This window comes from Eulemur rufifrons, chromosome 27, assembly GCF_041146395.1.
Source record: "Eulemur rufifrons isolate Redbay chromosome 27, OSU_ERuf_1, whole genome shotgun sequence".
NCBI lineage: Eukaryota > Metazoa > Chordata > Mammalia > Primates > Lemuridae > Eulemur > Eulemur rufifrons.
In genome coordinates this window covers 34,716,289-34,736,670 of record NC_091009.1, presented here as the reverse complement: position 1 = coordinate 34,736,670, position 20,382 = coordinate 34,716,289, and the positions used below count along the sequence as shown (strand labels likewise).

At 38.6% G+C, this 20,382-nt stretch overlaps 1 long non-coding RNA gene across 11 annotated transcripts in view; it reads right to left on the bottom strand.

The window, feature by feature from the left end:
* Positions 1 to 20,382, bottom strand: part of LOC138375613 (uncharacterized) — a 58,566-nt gene that overhangs the window by 24,647 nt on the left and 13,537 nt on the right. For 8 of the 11 annotated variants that reach the window (XR_011231543.1, XR_011231546.1, XR_011231542.1 and 5 more), the window contains exon 1: positions 22 to 314. This is a non-coding gene — a long non-coding RNA (uncharacterized lncRNA). Of the gene's footprint in view, positions 1 to 21; positions 315 to 10,555; positions 10,727 to 20,382 lie in introns of those variants that run through there. The other 3 variants (XR_011231540.1, XR_011231538.1, XR_011231545.1) reach the window with 2 other exon arrangements.

Below are 20,382 nucleotides of genomic sequence, written 5' to 3'. Positions count from 1 at the left end.
GGAAATCTTTGTGTAACTAACCTTATTGGCCCAAATGAGGTCATCCAATTCCTATCAAGATTGCAAACTGTCACAGGCTTCTGGTCCCAACAGAATCAACCCTGGGAAGGAAAAAACATGGAAGTAAATCCAGATTCCAGGAACAGTAATAGCAGCAGCAACAAAAACAAACAGAAACTGCTGGAGATACCAGAAGCTGTACTGAACTTATCTGAGAGGAAACTGGTGACCAGAAGCAAAGGGCAGCAGAGGTCGGAGTTAAAAGACAGATTAGCTAAAAGCTTTTTTGAATTCTGCCCTTGCCCCTCCTTTGATTGTCCCTTCACCGCAGAAATTAGCAGCAACAGCCTAGATGTCTGTGACAGCAAGATAAAATGCAGACAACACGAAAGCCCTGTGGGGGAAAGCTGTGGAAACAGGTACAGTGCCCTCGGTGCTCACCCATCCTGCCCCCACTCGGGCTCCCACAGCAAGGGCCAGGGGTGCGGAGCCGAGAGGGAGTTATGATCTAAGGACACTGCCTCTTCCCGATATTACTCATTCTGAGAGTGTAAGAAGCAAACCCTAATCAGAAGTTGCCTGATGCAGCATCAGCCAAGAGGAGACTCAACAGCACTTCAGCGGTGCCAGGCGGCTGGCTGACCTGAGACTCAGGCCCTTCCTCTCCTTAAACTCACCTGGACTGACACAAATTCCAATGCACATTAGAGTAAGTAACTAATACCCCCACCAAGGGACATAGACAAACAGATACATCTGGAGCATAAAACTACTGTAAAAGAAAGACAACACACTAAACAATTTATGCCATCTGAAGTAGAATTATTGGAATGGAAGATCCAAGAATACAGCCCTGAGAAGTCAATGAGAGATGTAAACACTACGAAATGAAACAAGAAACAACGAAAAAGAATCAAGTAGAAATATTGAGCATGAAAAAGAGACAATATCCAGATAATCGGAGTTTCAGAAGGAGGGAAGAAATAAAGCATTTCAAGAAATAATGAGGGTAACTTTCCCAGAATTAAAGATAAAAGAAGTCAATATTATAAGGGCTCAAAGAGCCAAATAACAGAGGAAACTATTCCTAGAAAATTTAAGTTCACCAAAGAAAAAATTCGAAAACACTGAAAGAAAAGAATAGACCAACGCCAAAGCAAAAGAATAAGATTAATATATATCGCAGTAGGTAACACTGGATACAAGATGGAGTAACCCAAATTCACAATCCATACTTCTTGAGGCAAGGGTTTTTTCAGAATTTAAAATTGCTATAGCTTGAATGTATCCTCCAAAAAGCATGTGTTGGAAACTCAATATCCAATGCAACAGTATCGGGACTCGCGATCAGCCCTCAGGGACGGATTCATGCTGGCCCTGCACTGAGAGTGCGTCCATCAGGAAGGGTTCATTACAAAGGGGCGAGTTCCCCCACTGCCTCGCTTTCTCTGCCCAGCAAGATACCAGCCTCTCACTCTTGGACTTCCTATCCTCCAGAACTGTGAGCCAATAAACTTCTGATTCATTATAAACTGCCCAGTCTGTGGCATTCTGTTACAGACAGACAAAACAGACTAAGACAAGAATTTTTCAGATGTTACAAAAGTAATATGGTATATATCATATATTATGTAACATCCAGAGCAGTGTCTAAGGCACTACCCCATAATTGAACTCATTAATATTTTGAAGCAAAATCTGTAAATACTCACTAAATGAGCTGAATAAAAGCCATAAATACCCTCATGATAGTTCAGGTTGGGTTCTTCTGTCAAATGTGCCATAAACAGCCTCATGTCAGCTTGTTGGGTTTTGTTGCCAAATGAGTTACAAGAAGTCCTTTGGTTTTCAGATCTTTTTTTGATTTTGGAATTCCAGGTAAAGGATTGTTACCTCTATTTTAAAAGTCTTGAATTAAAAGAACTTTACATTTAGAATTTTCCATCCAGACAAAATATCATTCCAATATGTTAGGCAAAAATATTCCCAAGAACACAAAGCCTCAGAATGTCATACAAAGCCCACTAAGCACAATCTTGGAGGAATATTGAAAAGAAAAAGAAAAAGGGAGAGACAAAGTAAAAGTAGTCAAATGCCTTCATATCGAACAAAACTCTGACCTAAAATGCTAGCAATACATTCATTGGGGACGGAGTCAGGACACACACCCCGAGAACATAAGAGTGCGCTAGAGTATTTGTCATATGTGGGGGAAGAAAAAGCTACTTTAAGTGTAACCAATATGCAGAAATAAACAGGAATGGGTCTAAAGGACAACCAGCATAAGAACAATAATAGAAAAAAATACTCAACCTATCCAATGAAAGGCAGGAAAGGGGGAAAGGACCAAAAGCAAGCCCAATTAGAGTAATTACAACAGGGGCCGATGCAGGAGGATCATTTCAGGCCAGGAGTTCACGACAAGCTTGAGCTAGAACGAGACCCCATCTCTACAAAAAATAGAAAAATTAGCTGGGCATGGTGGCATGAATCTATAGTCCCAGCTACTCCAGAGCCTGTGGCAGGAGGACCACTTGAGCCCAGGAGACAGAGCAGGACCCTGTCTCAAAAAAAAAAAAAAAGAATTACAATAATGTAAACGAGTTGAACTTGCCAATTTAAAAAGAAATTAGGCCAAAGATTTTATGGTGGGTTAAAAAATCATAAAGCAATATAGTCCCTACAAGAGACATATTTAAGAAAGGATACATCAGATGAGTATGAACCGGGCTAGAGTGCCGTGATGTCAGCCTCACTCACAGCAACCTCGGACTCCTGGGCTCAAACAATCCTTCTGCCTCAGCCTCCCGAGTTGCTGGGACTACAGGCATGCGCCAACATGCCCGGCTAATTTTTTTCTATATATTTTTAGTTGGCCAGATAATTTCTCTCTATTTTTAATAGAGATGGGGGTCTCGCTCTTGCTCAGGCTGGTCTCGAACGCCGACCTCGAGTGATCCACCCGCCCTGGCCTCCCAGAGTGCTAGGATTATAGCTGAGAGCCACAGCACCCGGCCTAGAAAAGCCTTTCTGAGCCCATTCCTTCAGCTGGGACTGACTTAGTCACATAGATTTTAACCTTATACAACTTAGTATATTTACCTGAAATGCTGATCTTTTAAGTGAATTAGGAGTGGAAGGTGGGAGAATGATCTTTTCAAGTCACAGTGTTAATTTTTCCTCCCCACACCCAGGGTCTCATGTCATTCTGGTTCTCTTAAACCTATAATAAACCACTGAGTTTTAAGTTCCTGTATAGAATGGAATTCTGAACCTCTTACTTCAGCTGCAGTTGTCCTCTACCCTAGGGCCACAGAAAGTGGTTTGGAGTGCAGTTTCTGCTGCTGGGAAGAACTACTGATCTCCCTAACAAGGATAACTGCACTGATACATAGCACTGTCAGGCTGCAGCCCACTGCTAGACGCGGCCTGCACTGTGTGCAGTGGCTTCCCTCGCCCTGTGTCAGGCACCACTGTTCTGCAGTTGGACGCGCAGGGCTGTTTCTCAAAATGCATTTTGAGACCCCCTGCTGAGGCAGAAGGATTGCTTGAGCCCAGGAGTCTGAGGTTGCTGTGAGCGAGGCTGACGCCACAGCACTCTAGCCCGGGCAACAGAGTGAGACTCTGTCTCACAAGGAAAAAAAAATAAAGGCTTTTCTTTTTTTAAGAGACAGGGTCTTGCTCTGTTGCCCAGGCTGGACTGCAGTGGCACAATCATAGCTCACTGCAGTCTCAAACTCCTGGGTTCAAGCAATCCTTTTAGCTCAGCTGGGACTATAGGCATGCGCCATGATCCCAGCTAATTTTTTTTTTTTTTTTTTAAAGAAACAGGGTCTTGCTGTTGTCCAGGCTGTTCTCAAACTCCTGGGCTCAAGCGATCTTCCTGTCTCCACCTCCCAAAGTGCTAAGATTACAGGAGTGAGCTACCATGTGTTGCCCCAAAAAGGCTTGTAGAAGTGACAGGCAGAGCTTTAGTGTACGAAAAGCACTCACCCTAACAATGGCCAGCTAATTAATTAAGGTCACCAACTCTATTTACATAAGCATATCCCCTTAGATGGCAATTATTTCCAGATACCTCTAAACTGGACCATCAACTAAAAAACTGGAAATTTAGTATCAGTTTCCACTCCCTAAACTTTAAACTAGTATCAGACATTAAAATATTTTCTATCTATAGGCCAGACATAGTGGCTCATGCCTAAAATCCCAGCACTTTGGGAAGCCAGCCTGGGCTAAATAGTGAGACCTCATGTCCACAAAAAAATTTAAAAATTAGTTGGGAATGGTGGTGCATGCCTGTAGTCCTAGCTACTTGGAAGGCTGAGGTTGGAGGATAGCTTGAACCCAGGAGTTCAAAGTTACAGTGCGTTATGATTGTACCACTATACTCCAGCCTGGATGACAGAGCAAGACCTTGTCTCTTAAAAATATATATATTTATATACATTTTTTCTAGCTATAGATGAAGATTTTCACATTGGATCAAATTCCCAAGACTGAAGAGCTAATACCAATTATTCTATTCCCTGAAAGTTTCCCAAACTCCTTCTTTATAGATATTAACATTTAGAAAGGGAGAAACTCAGAGCCATTAAGGCTGATGTGTGGAAAAAATATCCCATTGTATTTCTGGGTTTTAAAAAATTTCAATTTCTACAATGTGTACATTCTCTCACATTTGGTGAACAGATTATTCCTTTTGTCTCTGTGGGGGGTGGGGGCTCAATACCTAAACCCAACAGATTGCTTCTATAGACTGGTACGCATAGCAAGATGCTATCAAGTCAGAATGCAAAATCAGGATCAGATGTCAGCCATATGACCACGAAACCAGGAAACTAAAGCTGTTAATACTGCATAAATAGTTTCTGAGTTTTTTCCATCTCTAAAATTGCTATATTCTTTTCCTATCACCAGTGAAAAAATAAGCTATCAAGATAACTCACTCATCAGATAATTACAAAAATTAACTTATTCAACAAATATTCACTGAGCTCCTACATATTAGGACCACATATTTTAATAAAACATATATAAATTAAATATAAGTCAACATAGTATAAAACTATATTTTTAAAAGCACAAAAATAAAATAAGCACTATATTCTTGAAACTACCATAGAAGCAAAATATTTGTAGACTACCAGAGATTAACTACAGTGCAGTTTAACAAAAGTAACTTTATTTTTAGTTTGTAGCAACTGCAACACAGTGACAATTAAACACTTTTTAAGATCATTTTATACACACTTTAAAATCTGGCCTATACAGATGTCAAAATTGAATTGACAATATTCAACATATACTTCTGATTTTAAACAGTCTTAACCAGCAAACTGATCTCTTTCACATGTATAAAGCACACTCAAAGGCAGACATAATGCTTAATCATTCCTAGGACATAGGTGCATCTTAAAAAAGAAAAAAATGCTCTATGTCAAAATATTATAAACATTCAAAAAATGTAAGCATTTAATGGAACATCAGAAGCATTAATTATTGAACAAGACAAGATGCTCCTTATAATCACAATGTTCTAGAAGTTCTAGCCAATGCAATAAACAATCTGGCTCCAGAGTCCATTCCTTTTAATTTTCTACATCTCTCTTCCAAAAGAATAATAGATTTGTGAAGACCACTTAAAATCTTTTAAAATCCTGAAGGAAAAATGAAAACAGGTAAAAAAAAAAAAAACATCAAAAATGTTAAATCGGCCGGGCGCGGTGGCTCACGCCTGTAATCCTAGCACTCTGGGAGGCCGAGGCGGGTGGATCGCTCGAGGTCAGGAGTTCGAGACCAGCCTGAGCAAGAGCGAGACCCCGTCTCTACTAAAAATAGAAAGAAATTATATGGACAAACTAAAATATATATATACAAAAAATTAGCCGGGCATGGTGGCGCATGCCTGTAGTCCCAGCTACTCGGGAGGCTGAGGCAGTAGGATCGCTTAAGCCCAGGAGTTTGAGGTTGCTGTGAGCTAGGCTGACGCCACGGCACTCACTCTAGCCCGGGCAACAAAGCAAGACTCTGTCTCAAAAAAAAAAAAAAAAAAAAAAAAAAAAAAAAAAAAAAAAAAAAAATGTTAAATCTCAATACCAATTAAAGAAATAAAAATGAAGAAAATAACATATTTTCTGCTCAAATGGGCAGACTTAAAAAATATTATAATTCTAAAGATTTCATGAATTCAGTGAATAGTCCTAGGATTACAGACCAGAACTTCATAATTAAAGTTTAAAAGACTAACGTGCCATTATCCTTACCCCTAGAATCCAATCCCAGGAATCAAGTTTCAGAAAATACTCACGGATGTGCCCACACTGAACCTGGGAGTGGACACTGGGCTGCGATTACCCTTCCCATGTTTCTGATAGACAACACTGATAGAATTTTATTTTAGAAAATGTGGCATCAGAGATATGTTTCAATTTTTTTAGCCCATCATGTAGCTGTGATATGTGATGGGTTAAAAGTACATTTTAAAAATTTTCTTTTTCCCTGTACAGTAGCATTTCAAGACAGTCCCTTCTTCCCCCTTCCCTTCCTCTCTCACCATGTCCTCAAGAAAGTCCCTGCTGAAAAGAACAGTAACCCAGTGGGCAAGACATGACGCCTTCTGCACTGGCCCTGAGCAGCACAGCACAATCCACAGTCTCAACAGCGGTTAAGGGCACAGACCTCAGAGCCAAAAGCTCTAGGTTACAATCTCAATTCTCCTATCTCCTAGCTGAATAAACCTTGATAAAGTCACTTAACCTCTCTAAATTTTCTCAAGTATATAAATGAATACAATTTATTAAAACAGGTAAGTTAAGATAATACAGAAAAGTACTTTACACAGAGCCTGGCATTTATTTAGTAGTTCAACTAATGTTAAGATATTATTATCTGTATTATTAGGAAAAAAAAAAAAAAGCCACCTGTCCATTCCTTAAAAAAAAAGATTGTCTTACCTGTTCGTGTTGTTCTAACAGAATACTTGAGGCTGGGTAATTTATAAATCAAGGAAGTTTATTTGGCCCATAATTCTGGTGGCTATAAAGACCAAAAGCATGGCACCAGCACCAGCTCGGCTGCCGGTAAAGGCCTCAGCTGCACTAGCACATGGAGAAACGGAAAGGCAAGCAGGCATGTGTGAAGGGGACCACACAGGAGAGGACCCTCACTTTACAGCACCCACTCTCGGGGAACTGATCCATTCCCACAAGGGAGAGCACATGCTCCCTGGGGAGGGCATTAGTCCCCTCAGGAGGGATCCACCTCCCTGACCAAACACCTGCCACCAGGCCCCACCTCCCAACACTGCCTCACTGATTTTTTTGGCAGGGACGAATCACATCCAAACCACAGCAGAGAAGTCACATTAAATACACAGTATGTACAGTCCACCCTCACGATCCAGGGGTTCTGCATCCAGGGATTCAACCAAGCATGGATAGAAAACATCTCAGGGAAGAAAATTCCACAAAGTTCCAAAAAGGAAAACTTGAATTTGTCACATGAATAAAGTGATATACAGGCATCATAATGGGTATTAGAAGTAATGATTTAAAGTATATGGGAGGATGTGTGTGAGTTATATGTAATTACAATGCCATTTTATATAAGGAACTTGAGCACCTGTGGTCCTGGAACCAATTTCTCACAGATAATGAGGGATGTCTACCAAACTAACCTTTCTAAAATATAAAAAGTTCTGCAATTTAAAAACACATGTGGGCCCCAAGATCTTGAATAAGTGATTGTGGTCCTGCACCTTTATAAACTCTTCTTATGAAAAAATAATTAATAATGACCTATTGTATTTATTTTTTTAAGTCAGCCAGATTCCAAGTTGCCCATAATTGTTTATTTTACAGTTCTAGAGGTGCCAAGGGTTCAGCAGGAGTCCCTGCCAAAGGGCCAATCACTGTAGATGAACACATGCTCCTTTTTTCTAGAACCCTAACTTCCGTTGATAAGAATACATTCATAGTAAGACTGTTCACATAACGTCAGTCTCGTTGAGTTAACAACAAACTCCATTTGCAATGGCGTGGACTACATATTTGTTTACCACCTTAGTCCTTGTATTTGGTACTGAAGAAAAAAAAAAAATCAGTGAGTAGATTGCATTATCTGCTACCCGGCATAACTGTATTAGAGACTTACTTGCCTAATTCACAATTCAAGATTTAGTGAGTTGCTTGAGCTCTTATTATAAAGGTATGGAATGAGTGATGAGAAGGATGTATCAGGACATTTTCACATACATGTAAGAGAAAAATCCAAAGCAAATTGGATTAAACAAGGTGTTTACTGATTCCTATAACTGAAAGTGTAAAGGCATAGCACCTTCACAGAAGGCTTGAGCTAGCAGCTCAACTGAGGTGACCAGGGCATGGTTTTTCTCCACTCTGTTCCTTCAGTGTTGACTTCTTATTCAACTAGCTTTCCTTTGATGGTCAGAAGATAACTGCCAGGAGTTCAATGACTACGTTTTCAGGTTGAAATTCAGGAAAAAAAAAAAAAAAAAGTGCCTTCATCCCAGCATTCCTAGCAAATGTCTTAAGATTCATTCTGACTGATCAGGCTTAAGTCATATGCCTGCCATGATTGGCTTAGGTAAGACACATGAGCCATTCCTACAAACCCATCAAAACTTATATGAAACAAAGCACATTAAAGTTGACCTTAGTGATTTAAATTTCTTATATTACTAAACAATGATATTACTGCATTTAAACTGATGGGTAAAGCACATCATATAACTTTCCCTATCTTCTTAAAAAGTTACTCTCCCAGATTTTCATCACAACCTATCAAGAAAAAAAATTAAAATTTTCCCTTAATGTAAATCACTTTTTGAAGGATTCAAAATGTACTACTAGATTACCTGGTAAAATCAAAACCACAAGTTCATGATTGTTCTTGTTAACATCACTGAAAGCAACACCATAGATTTTCAAGAAGAAAAAGAAGCCCTTACCCCATACTTTTTTGAGATTATTATAACAACTTAAAAGATAGAAGACTATAGGAATATCTTGACTTTGGTAAAAAACAAAGGAAAAAAAAAAGAAGTGGTTTGTTTCATACAGCCTTAAAATATAAGCAACTAGATAATCCATCCTATGGCTCAAGAGCCCTCTTACCATACTCACCACCACACCTCTTCTCTTGACCCACCCAAAACACAGGTCCTAGGAACACAGTGGGGGATGCACCACTTTAGGGAAGCTTACTGTGAATGTGCACTCCAAAGCCAAATACAAATCATTCCTGAACTATGTTTCCTACTGTTCATGTCCCTCATTCTTACAATTAGCACAGAAAATACAAACTTTATTCTCAGATTTTATAATGGAGAAGAAAACAGAATTGCATTTATTAGACTGAAAGCCAATACTCAAACATGTAGGAGTATTCTGTTTCTGATGGTAAAGTTGCACAAAAACAAAAGGCAAAATCCAAGAAATATGTTTTAGAGTAGAACTAACCACCTGAACATATATTACACACTAGTCATCTTAAATAAAAAGTCAAACTTCACTAATAATCCTAGAGGGAAGTAGTGTGGTTAAAGAAAAGGATGTGAATTAGAAGAAAATCTCTATTCAATTCCGTGGACTGGTTTTTCAAATACTCCACCATTCAAACAATTCAGTTCAACAAATATGTACTTAGGAATTCACTAAGAAGAGCGCATTAATGTCAGACACGATAGGGATATAAACATAGCCTTTGACTTCAAACATTCCTGAACAGCATAAAACATAATCAAGTAGAAATGCCTGAGACACTAAAAGATAGGGCTTTGGGTAATCAGAAAAGGAAGAAATCAAATGAATGTGGATGATTTCTATAGCAAATAACAGAAAATCTCAAGGCAAAACTACTTAAACAATAAAGCAATTCAGGTAGGGTGGCTCTAGGCACAGTAAACGGGGCTCCAGTTCTACTTTTCTGCGATCCTGTTGGTGCTGCCCTCCGTCATGGAGGCATCGCCTTCGAGCTACTAGAAAAATAGCTACAGCAGTCCCAGATGTCACATCCAGATAAAACCAGCCCCGGAGAGAAGAGGGACCATCTTTTTTCTTCCTTTTCTCAAATGCAAGAAAACCTTCCCCAGAAGCCTCTTGCAGATTTCCCTTTTATCTCCCATCAGCCAAGACTGTCTCTCGTATCCATTACTAGAAGAATCACTTCCAGAGGGAATGAGATCCACTACAACTAAGATTACCATGGATACCGGTAACCATCATGACCATCGCTTCAGTGTTGGCTGAATATTTCAAGAATATTTCCGGCCTTGGAATGAAGAAGAAATAAAAAAGAAAAATACATAAGCAAAGGAAGAGATGTGCTTAACTGGAAGAAGAAAGCCAAATTCTGAAATCATACATTAAATACACTGTCAGGGATAAACAAGTCTCTTAAACTGCACTGTTGTCTTTCCCAGTGATACAAAAATTAACTTACTGTTCAGTAAATGCTAAGAATGCAGAAGTCATCCTATTTTCATGGAAAGGATTGAGGTTATTTAATTATCAGTGGGGACAATCATACTTACCACTCCTCATCAATGGAGCCACCCATTCAGCTACATCTGGGCTTAGAACATTCCACATTATGCATCCAGATGACTCTGCAGACTCACTGCCAGTAGTTCTTCCTTGAAGGTTTCTTCTCATCTGGGGAAGAGGTTTCACTCAAAAATCCACACACTCCAAACTGGCCCTATCTGCAAATGAAAGCATGCAATTAGGAGGCAAAAAGCTGCAGGGAGCAATTCCCCCTCCCCCATCTATAATTAACAGATCCGTATGAAAATTGAACTCAAACATCAGACTAAGCACCATGTTTAAACTAAGCCACCTACATTTCAACACTTGTAATGTGCTTATTATATGTGGTTACCACCCTTTTCCCATCGTATAAATCTGCTGTTGCTTCCACAGTATACCGGTACAAGCCTACCAAACATTGCCAGTAAGCAGAATTCAGCAGACAGATATTTTTGTTGGACCCACGCAAGGTTGGTCTCCACAGTGTGTTAAAGGATAGCTACCTACATTTATAAATCAGAAGACTTCACGTGAAAAATCAACACTTCTAGCTCTCTTGAAAAATCAGAAAATCTGGCAATACTGCACCCACGTTCCCACATGGTAATAATCTGCTGGAGCCGATTAACAGTGAACCCTCTAGGTGGGGCATGGACTTCGCCATTCTCCAAAGACAATGCCACTCTTTCATGTTACAACCTGGCTCACGGTTACCTGCCTGGACTCCACAGGCAGCTGAGCTTCCAAACTCTGCTACGTATTTCTAGTAGCTCCCAGGGAACATTTTATTATTGCCAAAGCCAGGCATGTTTTCCTGCCTTGAGGATATAATATAGCATAAGGGAATAACAACATGGGCTTAGTCAGAGCACCCAAGACCTGAGTTCTAATTCTGTAAATGACTAGCTATGGGATATCAGGCCTGTTTTTAACCTAAAATATATTTCTTCATTTACAAGCACCCAAATAAACCTACAAGCATTTAACACAGTAGGCAAACAGGCCTAAAATCTAACCTGTCCAAGCTGAATTGATAATCTTAAATCCACTGCTTCCTCATTCTTCCTCATCTCAATAAATCATACCATGATCCACACAGTTCTGCTCAAGCCACAAACATGAAAGTCCTTACCATATACTCTCCTTGTCCCCCAAAATCATCAGCAAGGTAATTGATTCGCCCTCCAAAATACATAATTTGAACAGATGGTTAGAATTCCAGCCATGAAAACAAACAGCAATTCCTCCCTCAGAATCAAATACTTTGCTGAAATTGCCTATAAATTCAACTACTTAAATAATAGTAGCTTGAAATGTCAAGGTTCCATATTATGAGGAATACTAATATTTCATTAAAAGGAAAATGAAGACAAATATTGGGGATGCTGCACATCACTCCTTGCAAGGTACTGATATCACAATTCATAAGCTTATGCAATTCTTCAACTCTAAGCTGACAAGGAACTCAGAGGCTATGCTAAATCTTATAATGAAATTGGGAAAACCAAAAGACTACTGTTAGCAGAACTAAAGTGATTTTAGGAACGTTGCAGGATACATGATCAATACTCAAAAACGAACTCTATTTGTATAAAACAATTGTTCAAAGAACAATCAGAAACTGACACTGTAAAAAAAGTTCATTTATAATATGAAAAATATGAATTATTAATCAATTATCAAATCATGTGCAAAGACAAATAGAGAGAGATACTATGTTCATAGATCAGTGCAGTCAATGGTGTTAACATGTCAATTCTCCCCAATTTAGGCAATAGAGTCAGCGCAATTCTAGTTAAAATTCCAGCAGACTTTTTTGTAGAAATTGACACGTTGATTCTAAAATCACACAGAAATGCAAAAAAGATAGAATAGTGAAAATAACTTTGAAAAAGAATACCATTTGAAACCTTATACTATGTGAATTCAAGGTTTATGATAAAGCCATAAAAAGAAAGTACTGATACATACAACATGGATAAACCTTGAACATACTAAGTAAAAGAAACAGTTACAAAAGGCCACATATTACCTACTGTGCTTACAGAAATGTAAAATTGTACAGCTACTCTGGAAAACAGCCTAGTAGCTCCTCAAAATATTAAACGTAGAATTACCATATGATCCAGCAATTCCACTCCTAGGTATATATCCAACATAAATTAAAACATATCCACACAAAAAAACCTGTATGTGAATTTTCATAGCAGCGTTGTTCATCACAGTTGTTTGGGTTCACTCACTCACTATCTATTCATTAGTGAATAGATAAGTCAAATGTTGTATATACTACAATGGAATAATATTTAGCCATAAAAGAGAATGATGTACTGATATACACTGTCCAGATCAAACTTGAAACATTATGCTAAATGAAAAAAAGCCAGTTGGCCACACAGCATATAATTCCATTTACATTACATGTCCAAAGAGGCAAATCTAAAAAGACAAAATATGTCAGTGGTTGCCAGGGGCTGAGGAGAGGGAAGAACGGGGAATGACTGCTAATTTCTTTTTTTGGGGGGGGGCGTGATGAAAATATTGTAAAATTAGACAGTGGCAAGGGCTGTATAACACTGACGTATGTACTTGAAAAAGGTGTTTATGTTATATGAATAATCTCCATAAGGCTGTTACAATAAAAAAAAAAAATTTCTCCCCTCACTCCCGCAAAAGAGAAAAATGGGTTATTTCCTTAGGATGTACTCTCGGAAGTACTGAGTTCCGCTCTGTGACATGTGCCAAAGTGCTTCTGAAACAGGTTCCACAGATTGTACTCCCTCCAGCACTGCATTTAGCACCTGTGTCACTGTGCGCATGTCTGAATCAGCATCTCTTAAATCTGAGAAAAAATTTTTATTATTGGTTGAACACTTTCCCCTCCTATTTTCATCATATATTTCTTTCCAAAGGGTCAGTTCTTAGCCTTTAAAATTTACCATCCTTATGCATACAGCACAAATGCTTCAATTTCTCAGGAAATGTAGAAATAGTTACTTTCTTGTCATTTTGGTCAGCAATAATTAACTCATCCCAATGGGTTCCGTTTCAGCTTTTAACAATAAAACCTGCCTTGAAGTCAAATATTTTGAAAGTTATAAGAACCACTCTGCTTCTCAGACAGGGAAATTAAGAAGGTCACTACAGTACGAGTCCACCTGGGTTACGTCTATTTCCAGCTTCCTGACTGCAATTCACTTTCAAGTGAAATGTCCAAGTGGCTCCCAAGATATTTTAAAACCACAAGGTGTAGCAGAAAGGAAATGAAACATTTATTAGCATCTTGTACAAGCCAAGTGTTTTACGTGTATTACTTCATTTAATCTTAATAAGCCTATTACCCTCACTTAAATGAAAAGGAAAATAAAAATCACCCAGGGTAAGAACTTGCCATGCAGCAAATATGTGCCAGAGTTAGGGATCAAACTGAGGTGTGTCTACCTCCAAAGTCCATATTCTTTCCGCCACTTTACAGTGCTTCCCAAGCTTACTGACTCTGAAAAATCAGAAAGGACTTCAAACGTGAGTTCTGCCACTTACTGTGTGACTAGTTACTAAGCTAATTTAGAACAGTTTACAAAAACAAAATAAATGTAAAAAGAGGAGGCTAAAAACTCACTGTGGAATGAAACTTTTTAAAAAATAACATTTTTTTTAATACAGCAAAATGTATGGAATAATTCTAAACACTTTTCTCGAATTTATCTCAAGATTCACTTTACCTTCCAACAAACAGAGACACCTGCATATCCATTCACAAACATAGAATGTGGATGAAAAACCTTTTTTAGTGACTACACTGCCAGTCTCTAAACAAGAAATACATCATTTCTCAGTAAAAAAGTCCACAGTGACTACACTGCTTTTTATTCTTCTTTACCCTGTGAGAAGCGCTTTCCGCAACACACGCACCGTCCAGGATGTGGCATTGTGGGGTAAGAGAAATGGCCACTGAACAGAAAAAGACTACAAGAGCTTGCGAGCAAGCAGTAATACAGCACAGAAAAGGACACAGCTAAAAACAAGGCAAAACATCAACAGCCTACTCTACCCTAGGTAACAGGTACCTTTCCTGTGGCAAAGGAAAAAACATTTAAATTATAAAACCCTTAAAGGATCTTTGATTGGCTTTAAAAATTGCTACTTTAAGGCCCAGCACAGTGGCTGGCGCCTGCAATCCTAGTACTCTGGGAGGCCGAAGGAGGAGGATCCCTTCAGCTCAGGAGTTCAAGACCAGCTTGAGCAAGGGTGAGACCCCACCTCTACCACAAACAGAAAAAATTAGCCGGGCATGGCGGCGCATGCCTGTCCTCCCAGCTACTCGGGAGGCTGAGGCAGGAGGATCGCTTGAGCCGAGGAGTAGGAGGTTGCAGTGAGATATGACGACTCCACGGGCACTCTGGCCCCAGCGACTGAGTAAGGCCTGTCTCAAAAAAAAATTGCTACCTTAAGACCCAAACAATTACTTGACAAGATTGGGACTGGTAATTTCCAAGGATGCAATACACCAATACATCTCAGCAATTCTTCCACAAGAATTTTCACAGTCATAAAACAAAAGTCAAATCAAACATTAACATAAGAATTCTTACATGCTAATTTCCTTTTTCTAAGAACTTCCTCACTCTGACACATAACAAGGGTAGCAATATCTAATAAAACTGCCATACTACACATAGATGAAGGCTGTCAAAAAAACACATTTTTCTTCTAGAAGTATTTTAATATTAAGACATCAGTAGGACTTGGGCAGTCTAAAAAATATGAACGTATTTACAGGCCCATATTTCACCATAGGGCTATTTAAAATAATTGTACTTTACATAGAGTAAGGAATGGTTTTTGTTAGCTAGTATAAAACAATCAGGCTATTGTACAATGGTGAGAGAGTTCTTGAGAAAAAAATTACTGGTTAAGTAATTCTTGTCTCCAGTTGACTCTGCCACATTCTGCTCTCCATAAACACCATCGTTTTTAATCATAACTTTACTGACAGCTTTGCCCTTGTCAAACAAAATTTTCACTTTCCAATAAGACCCTTTCAAACTGAAGCAATAAAAAGCAATGCTTATATGATCATAATATTTGCTAAGGTAAAATGTTATAGAATAGTATGTATAATAAGATCTTACTTTTGTGAAAAAGCATATATTCACTGATTTATCTGGAAGGACATTCATCAAAATATTACCAGTGGTTGGTTATCTTGCGGTGGTAGGAGTAAAGGTTTCTTCTTTACCTTATATGTACTTTCTGATGCTCTATATTAAATACTTTTTTTTCATATGTATATAAGAGAGAGAACAATTTGAGTTAGAGGATAGGAAATGTAGGTGTCATATTTTATAATAATTCAATACCACCAGTTCAAATCCACTTATTCAGAATTAACATAAAGCAAATGTTGCTCAAGAAATACCAATAAATTCCCCTGAGCCAACAAAGTTCAATTTTTAAACAATAAACTTCCTCAGATAAGAAAATGATGTCTTTAATTTCATGTCTCTTTACTGGAGAGCTGGGGGGAGGGTAGGAAATGGACTGGAATGTCCAGGTAACCATAGGAAAGATAATAGGAAAAAACTCGAGAAACAAGACAGAATCATTTCATTGATTTAGTGACATTTATTTGTAGAAGAAATCATGGAGTAGCAGAAGTAAATGATCAGAAAATGTAAGCAAGCACTTCAAGAGTAATAATGGGCAAAAGAAGAAAAAAGCCAGAAAAAAAAAACCCCAAAGAACTGAACTCAGACATATTTATGTAAATCATAAGGGGAAAAAAAGGGTAGATAATGCTGTATCACTAACTGAATCAGATCTGCTTTCTTGACGAGAAAAGGAACACTTTTCAAAAGGCTTATTTACTGCTCAGTAGCGAAATCAAGAACACTCTCAGAGGAATCTGAAGATCTTTTGTGCCTGCTTTGGAATAAGCTAAACTATTAGATATGCAGTTAAATAATTAACATACAAACATATACATAGCTAATTATATGCATTAAATGAATCTCAAAGTAATCATCAGATGTGAAGAGAACATAATTTTGAAAAAGAAAGAAAGTAAAGGACTGAGGTAATTTCAGTAACTCCTACAAAGAAATTACCTTTAAACCAAAACAGGTAACTCTACTAGGTTAAAACATAAGAAATTGCCAATATTCAAGCAAACACCAGCAATTTCACATGGGCCCACCCAGTGGTCTCCTGATAAATATTGAACCACCACCTCTTTTGAAAAGAAGAGCCCTGATTTGTAGCTTTTGCCCATTCCCATGTTGGAACTGTCCCACCACGGCCAGTTTCAAGCTGCCAGACGATGGCACCAAGAGCGGAGTTGGAGCGAGAGGCGCAGGCACCTCCCCAACTCCAGCACACCATGGCTCCACAGAACACGCTGAGGATCAGAGCAGACCCCAAACTGTCCCACCCTGTTCTAAAACCAGGCTTTTGTCTGATTGATCCAGTTTCTGTCTTCCCTAGGTTAGAAGAAATATGCTGTTGACAGTTTAAAATACCAGTACACTGAAATCATTCATAACAAAGAACAGATGAGACCGGTACCTGGTTTCATCCATTCAACACTTTACTGCACACCTCTTTAGTGCCAGGTAGCATTCTGGGCATTGTGGACAGCAGGGAACAAGACAAAGGAGGTCCCTGCTCTCCTAAGAAATATATATAAAAATATATAATTTCAAGGACTGAGAAATGCCATCAAGAAATTAAAACAGTAATGGGGAAGCGATTTTAAACTGCGTGGTGAGTTAGGTGCTATTTAAGCTGAGACCTTAAAGTTAAGGGGCCAGGCTCAAGATCTGGGAAAGACCATTCGGACAAAGGAAACGACTAGTGTAAAAGTCCTAAGGCAAGACCAAGCATGGCATGTTTGAAAAATTGAACAGACTAACTTGGATAGAGTCTAATGAGCAAAGGCGAGATTGTCTGAGAGGTCGTCAGAGGCAAGAAGATCTCCTGAGCCCAGGAATTCAAGACCAGCCTGGGCAACACAGCAAGACCCCATCTCTAAAAAAAAAATTCTGCTCAGCTGGGCACGGTGGTACATGGCTGTAGTCCCAGCTACTCAAGAAGCAATGGCAGGAGATCGCCAATGTAAAAACCTCCAATAGAAGTCTCATAGTTTTAGGGAGGGATTTTCAGTGTACAAAAATGTATTGGAATGCCTGTCCTCTTGGTACTGTGCCGCCTATTTAGTCCCCCCTTAAAAAAGGAGAGGAGTATAAGTACATTTATTATTTTGCACGGTAAACTAGCAGCTAGCTACAGCAATCCCAGGAGTTATGATCACACCACTACACTCCAGCCTGGGCAACAGAGCAAAACCAGGTCTCTTTAAAAAAAAAGAAAAAACAGAAAACCGTGACTATAGCTGAAATAAACTTAGTGGTAGGACTACACACCAGCTCAGAAATAAGGATCTTATTAACCCAAGATGGTTACTTCATACGTGAAATGCTAACATATGAATTGAAATACGTCAATGTGGAATTCTAATGAAGATGACCTAATTAGTCTATAAAATAGATTCACTATGTTGTTCAGGCTAGGACCATTTCAAACCATAGGCAAACACTTCTTGTGTGTCATCCAAAATCATTTTATTTGGTATGTAAGTAGACTTTTTAAGAATTATAAGGGTCATGTTTATTTTAACATGAAAGAAGAATACCAAATCCGATTTTTGTTCAAATTAGTGCTTAGGAGTTAAAGTAAAATATCAGCATATCAGTCTAAATTACATGTTCATGTCACAAAAACTGTAAAGAAATATACACACACATACACACCCACACTCCCTGTAGCCATGAAAACCAAGTCTACATTATGGCCACATAAAAGTCCCACAAGTCAATAAAGACAAATTTTTGCATATTACAAAAAAAAAGGAAACTGTGTAGACTGGTTTGAGGAGAATTTATACTTGCACATAAAATTATTTATTCATTCAGGAACTACTAAGCTACTCATTTCAACAATTTATCTAAAAGATTTTTCTTTTTAATCAACCAACAGGAAAGGAGACCTACAGCTCAGGGGAAAAAGGTTAAAAGAAAAAAAATCTTGTCTCAGCAGAATGAAATACTAAGAATCTGCATGTTATTAATTCCCCTTGTGCTCTCATTTCCCAACTAAATATCAGTTAAACTCCATTTTTAGACTATGCATTTAAGTCTGTACAAGCATTTTTCTTTTTTTTTTTCATTTAAGAGCACAAATAAGCATATGCATTTAATACTACTCAATAAACTTGTGATTATCTTAGCTAGCTGCTAGTTTACTGTGCAAAACAATAAATGTACCTATATTCCTCTCCTTTTTTAAGGGGGGACTAAATAGGCGGCACAGTACCAAGAGGACAGGCATACCAATACATTTTTGTACACTGAAAATCCCTCCCCAAAATATGAGACTTCTATTGGAGGTTTCTACAAAAAAAGTAAAAACTGCTAAGAATACCATTAGGCTTTCTCAGTAATTTCTCCTCTTCTCTAACAAAAAGAGTTGAGCAAAACACAGGAGAACAATGAAGTTTTGGCTCCTGATCTCACCTGAGCCTACATCCCTGATAAAAAGAAGGGTATAATATAGTCCAACTTGAAGTGTCTAGTTCATGAAAATCACCAACACTCAGAACTCAAGAAATGTAACTGAAAAGAAATATGGAGCAAGCCCAAAATAAATTTTTTACATGTTGTCACCCTATTTCCAAACCAGGTTTTCCTCTTCTTTATTTCATTTGCCTTAGCTCTCTTCATTCCTTTCCTACCTCCTCTGTCCCTTACCATTTCACTGTGTATTTTCACTTCCCATACCCAAAAATTGACTTGAAACTTACTTTATATTCTTGTATCTAAATTTGTTTCTACTTAATTCTTACAGGACTATACGGTTTTAGGTGAAGTTCAAATACTTTTGTTATAGAAACATGCACATAGGCTGTAACCAGAATCAGGAGTAACAAGACAAGCAGCCATTCATTCAGGAACTGTGAGTGCCCATCAGGAGCCAGCCTCAGTCCTGGGGACTCTGCAGTGAATAAAACAATGCTCTATCCCTGAGGGCACGAAAGCAAGACTGTGCTTGGCAGGTTCAAGAAACCTGGAGGATGCCTGGGGGCCAGAGTAGAGGAAGCCAAGGAGAAACCTGATTGTGTAGGACACAAAACCAGAGAGGCAGGAGGTACAGATCAACGGAGGCTCTTATAGGCACAGTAAATATTCTGGCTTTTACTCCCAAGGATATAGAAAGCCACGGAACGGTTTGAACACAGGAGTGAAATAATCAGACTTTCATGTTAAAAGGATCACCCTGGTTGCTGGGTTGTGAATAGAAAAGTGCAGAAGCAGCCGGGAGACTAGTGACTATGAAAATAACACAAGCAAGAGATTATGGTTGCTTACAGGGGTGGCAGCAAATTGTGGTTCCATTTATAGTTAAGGCAGCATTTAAAGTATATAAAGAAGGTACTTTCGTGATAATTATTTGAATTAGATGGGGGAGTATCAGAAGGAAAGGAGTCAAGACGTCTATGTGGTTTGGGGCCAGAGAAACTGAAAGAGGGAGTGGACATTTAAAAGATGAGGAAGACTGGAATGGAAACAATTATTGGAGGGGGTGGGAGAGAAGAAGGAGGCGACGAGTTGTCCAGTTGTGACATGTTAAATTTGGGATCTAGATGTCTAGTTAAATTAGACATCTAGCTGAAAATGTTGAGCACGCAGATGAACATACAAGTCTGGAGATTAGGAAAGAAATTCAGACCAAAGATAAAATTTTTAGTTAGAAATATATAATTCTAGCTAGATGAGAT